This window comes from Marmota flaviventris, chromosome 5 (assembly GCF_047511675.1).
Source record: "Marmota flaviventris isolate mMarFla1 chromosome 5, mMarFla1.hap1, whole genome shotgun sequence".
Lineage (NCBI taxonomy): Eukaryota > Metazoa > Chordata > Mammalia > Rodentia > Sciuridae > Marmota > Marmota flaviventris.
Window position 1 is genome coordinate 53,693,455 of NC_092502.1, and position 5,832 is coordinate 53,699,286.

Here is a 5,832-nt window from a genome sequence, read left to right on the forward strand (position 1 = left end):
AATCTGAAGATGGAACAACTGTCATTTAAAAAAAAAAGAAACAATCAAATAACTTTTAAATATAAAAGTAGCTTGAAAATGTATGGAGGTGAGGAAAAGGAGGGTTGAACAATGGGAATACCCTAGGAAAAAGACAAAACTGTTTGGAAAAAGATGATTTGGCAAGAGAAGTCAACTTACTCATGGAGGCAATGGGGACAATCATCTTCAGAGTTTTATCTCAGGGGCTCAGAAAAGATTTGTCTGCAATGAAATTCTCACCTACTATAGTAGTTCATTTTGTGCTGCTATGAAAAAAAATACCTAAGAATGTGTAATTATAAGGAAATAAGTTTATTTTGGCTCACAATTTTAGAGACTAGTAAGTTCAAGACATGCTGGCACATCTGTTCAGCTTCTGGCAAAGGCCTTGCACTGTTTCAACTCATAGCAGAAAGGAGGTAAGTGCATATGAAAGAGAGAGAACACAGGGTGGACTTGCTTTAGGAGGCCTGGCTCTTGAGTCACTACTCCATTCTAGTGAGAATAAGAATTCACCCATGAGAAAGGATTTGATCCTCATTAGGGCTCTGGCCCCATGACACAGATGCTTCCCCATGAAGCTGTACTCCCCATGTTATGCTCGAATTTGGGACCCCCAAAAACCACCAGAGACCAAGATCGATGTAAGCTGCAAAGAGGTGTTTATTGCGAGCTAGCTCTGTCCTCCGCACGCACATAGCAACTGGTGACACTGAGAGGCCCAGAGCCCAGGGTTTGCAGCAGCTTTATACACTCTTTGGGGAAGGCAGGGACTTCACATACATCATAGCATATCTTAGCAAATCATCACTCAAAAATCAAACAACAACTCTTAACATTGATTAGCACATTCACTGGCAGGAACAAGTTGGGTAAGTGTGATTGGTTAGTACAAGAGGGGATTCATTTGAACTGATTGGTTTAAGTCACGAGGGGAGTACGTGCTGAACTACATGGCTTCCCAACATGTTATCAACCACCATAAACTACTGGGAGGATCATTTGGCATCCCAGGTAATATTTTCCCTGTCTCCTGATCGGTGGTTGCTAGGGGGTTGCTATGGGTCCTCACCTAGCCTGACTGAGACAGGGACACCTAATTCCGCAGATCTCTCCTGTTGTTTGTAGATAAACAACTCAGCAGGGTGGGTATGTGACTAGGAGTGCTCTGTGGGTTTTTCCAAGGACAAGGGTCACGCCCCCTTCCTTGGGCAGGCTTTGCTCTGAGGTAGAGGCTGGTTTTTCACCCACCATTGCATAAGGTTCCAACATAAGAACTTTTGGGGCGCACACCCAAGCCATGTCATTCATTTTTTAAGATTACTACTTGATATCCCTATAGGAAACATTCCCGGGGTCAAGGAATAAAGGATTGTATCATGATATAAGTTGTAAACATCCCTAGTAATGGTAATGACCATTTGTGTTATTACCAATGATTGTTTTTATTTAATATCTAAAGAAATGGGAGTTCAATGACAATTAAGAAGAGGTCATTTTGGAGCATAAAGTATGAGAGCACTGGGCTAGAGTAGGAAAGATGGGAGGGATTCTAATGGGTTAGGGAAAGTAGAAGTAAAAATAGTGGGAACAGTGGTCCTGGGGAAGAAAAAATATTTAAATCACATTTTCCCCCTAGGGGAAAACTTTTAGTTTTCTAAAATTAGGATAGGGGTGATGTTTTATACTATCTGGTTATGTTAGTCATCTTTCTGTCCCTTTAACAAATGCCTGATGGGGCTGGGGTTGTGGCTCAGCGGTAGAGCAGCCTAGCATGAGCAGGACCCAGGTTCGATTCTCAGCACCACATAAAAATAAAGGCATTGTGTTGTGTCCATTTATACCTAAAAATAAATAAATATATTTTTAAAAATGCCTGAGATAATAAACTTATAAAGAGAAAAGATTTATTTGGCTCACAGTTTTAGAATTTTCAGTCCATTATCAGTTGTTTTGGGCCTGTGATTGCAAATCAAGGTGGGAGCACAGAGCAGAGTAAAGTCACTCACCTCTTGGCCAGGAAGGAAAAAACAAAGAGGAAGAGGATGAGATAAGATATCCACAATCCTCTTTGAAGGCACACCCCTAATGGTTAGAAGATCTCCCAAGTGGCCCCACCTCTTAAAAGTTTTTACCTCCTGCCAATAGTACCAAGGTGGGGACAAAGTCTTTAACACTTGGGCCTTTGGGGAATATTTCACATCTAGACTATAGCACTGGTAGTCTTTCCAAATGCCTGATACAATGTAAAGTAGTAAGAACACAAGCTTTAGAATTCAGATTTAATTTTAAGCCGCCTTCTACCTCAGACAGGTTAAGTTCTCCATACCTAACTTAAGCACAATATATCTGGTGGATATACTGGTTGCCTACCCAGCATTTAGTTCCCTTGTCTTTTTTCCTAAGAAAATCTTACCTATACTAGCCAGTGGCCAGTAGCAGTTCAGAAAGGTTCAAATCCAACCTAGCTGTAAAAGTTGGATTTGATGGCTTCATTCTACAAGTATGTGATCAAATTTAAGCTAATGCTGTATAGAGCAATATTTTTGGTGGTGGTGAGGGGGACCTTTTTCAATACGCATTAACTCTCCTGAGACATCTACTGTAAGAAATATTCTCTGTCTGCATGTATGCTGGTGTGCTGATGTAAGTCTCCAAATGACCATAGCCATTTTGATACCATGAAGGAAAACAACTGAAATTGAATTTGACTTATAAAAGAGGATAAAAATGAGAAAATTGAAGAGGAATTTAGGCAGGGCAGCACTAGAATTTTATTAGAAAACCTCACCTACTACTGGACTTATTAGTATATGAGTCAAAAAATTCCCTTTATTACTTAAGCTAGGTTTTGATTTAGGTTTTTTGTTATTTTCAACTAAATCATTGCTAGCCAATGCATAAATCTCAAATGGGTTTTGTGATGTTCATGGCCTAGCACAGTGCCTGGTATATAAATAATAGTTTGAAAAACATTTCTCCAGGCTGGGGATGTGGCTCAAGCAGTAATGCGCTCTCCTGGCATGCGTGGGGCACTGGGTTCGATCCTCAGCACCACATAAAATAAAATAAAGATATTGTGTCCACCGAAAACTGAAAAATAAATATTAAAAAATTAACAAAAGAAAAACATTTCTGTATTAGTTATTTTTAAAAAATTAATTTAATAACTAGTGAACTCCTATTGTGTCATTATGAATAAGACATGACACTAAGTTCTAGAACTATAAAGATAAATAAGACAGGATCCTTGCTCTTAAGGAGTTCACAAAACACTGACTAGTTTGTTTCCAATAATATCTTGGGTACACCAGAAAAGCAGAAGCAGAAGTAACTGGATTCTTTCACCTGGAATAGAAAGTTTTGTTAACTTGAACTTAAAAGGCTAATTTTGAATCTAATATTGACTTCAGTGTTAGGTTACCTGAGTATATTAATATGGATGATACGAAGTAGAGCAACCTAATCATTTGTTAGAACTGAAAAATGGTGGATAGTCAATGTTTGACAGATTTTTAATTATGTGTTTTACTTTTCACAGAATTCCAACAACTGTTATGATTCTTCTTAATATCATTTAAAAACAGAAACATTCTTCTTTTGTTAAAAAAAATAGTCTAAGTTAGGGAGTGTAGCTCAGTGACAGAGCACTTGCCAAGCACAAGTAAGGCCCAGGGTTCATTCCATAGCACTCCACCCCTCCACCAAAAAAAAGTCTAGGAAATACAATATAACTTCCACTATATCCTATTTGGACAACTTTCATATGACTCAAAAGAACCTGCAGAACTGCCATTACCCAGAAGCTTTTTTTTGAAGCCTTCTAGTCAAACTGCTACTGCTGCTAGTAGTTTCTTGAATGGGAGAGTTATTTTAGAGTCAAAAATACAGTTGCTATTTTGAGTATTTTCTTAAGGATAGTAATATTCATCAGTAAATCTTACTTAAAATTCTTTTGGCTTTTATAGTGATTTAGATTTCCTCCTAATAGTTTTGGTAATACTAGCTAATATATTGTTATGAATCCATCTAAAGTTAGAAATTTTAATATATGCCACTTCTTACACTAGTATCATAATAAATTTGGTATATTGGCATAATATAAATTTGCAAATTAATAATAGTAATTTTTGCAAGGAGGAGCACTAACAAGATTGATTATTCAACGAAACTGAAGTCATGATGAAGAATGCATCAAAAAGGATTTTAAAACTTACTAGTGATAAAGTAACTGTTCTGGTTTCAAAAATACCAAGCCTAGGACACAAAATCATATTCCTATTATTTCAATGAAATTCACCTCAGCCAATTAATGTACTATTCTTTTTAAGAATCTCAAATGATAAATGCTGGCCTATTTAATGAAATGTCAATCAGGAAATTTCAATAAATATTATCTCTTTTAACTTTCACAGGCAGAAATTGATCAATAACATGGGTAGGGAACTGAAGTAGTTCTTCTTCAAGGTAGGAAAAATTAACCATGTCTTCAGGAACTAATATATCTTTTCTCTAAACACTGATTAAAAAGAAAAGAAGGAGGGGGCTGAGGATAAAGTTCACTCGGTAGAGTGCTTGCCTTGCCTGCACAGGCCCTGGGTTCAATCCCCAGGTCTGCCAAAAAAAAAAAAAAAAAAACAGAAAGAAAGAAAAGAAGGAGTCTGGAATGGGGGTGCACACAGGTGATTCCAGTGGCTCAGGAGGCTGAGTCAAGAAGATCACACCTGTGATTCTAGCTGCTCAGGTGGCTGCGGCAGGAGGATCACAAGTTCAAAGACAGGCTCAGCAAAAGCGAGGCACTAAGCAACTCAGTGAGACCCTGTCTCTAAATAAAATACAAAATGGGACTGGGGATGTGGCTTAGTTGGTTGAATGCTCCTGAATTCAATCCTTAGAACCCGCCCCGGCAAAAGAAGGAAGACAAGGAACAAATACACATTATTGCTTGTCACCACCTGATCTTGCTCTATGGGGGATGAATAGTAAATGTTCTATGCTTGTCCAATAGTTCAAGCTATTGTTTGATTGAAGAGTTTAATTGCTCCTCAAGTCTCACAAATTTTTCACAATCCACATAATAAAGAGATATTAAAAACATTGTTTTACATTAAAAATTTGAAGCAGAGAGGTAATTATCAAGAAAAGACAAGATGGCCAGCAGCTATTACAAAGAAGAACTTTTTGCCCATTGTTTCATGTTGTTGGGTTTTGTTTTTGCAGTATCAGCTTGAGGTCAATTCCAATGACATATGGTTCTGTCTCCTCATCTTCATATTAAATCTTTGGTTATTTATACAAAATTCAAGTAATTTAAGACCCTTGGGAACAGAGTGAATCCTTGGATTTCTGATTAAAAGTGAAGGTCACTTTCAATCTGGAAAGGTGGTACAGACCTATTTTTTCCCTGATCCTCTCCACTAAACACAACTATAAGCATGAATATAATGGAAATGAAAATTGAAGAACTGCAGGATGTGATTAGAAGGACGCAAGCTGGTTTGGGCCCATAGGAATGTAGAAACAGCTCACTGTCAGGGTATGTTATGCACTTTCACACACAGAAGAAGGTATCTTATACTCAGGGTAACTTTCAACCTACTAAGAGAAGACTGCACTGGAAAGTTTATTCCTTTCTTAGATCACGTTCAAGTCCTTCTGACAGCGTAAGATGAGCCTCACATCACCAGTAAGGGGGCTGAACTGGGAACTTTGTGGAAATAAGTGATCAGAGGAGGCATATTCCTTCTCTACTGGGCCTGAGATTTCCCTTTTCCATTGAGATACCAAGGTAGGCAGGCATAACTACCAGAA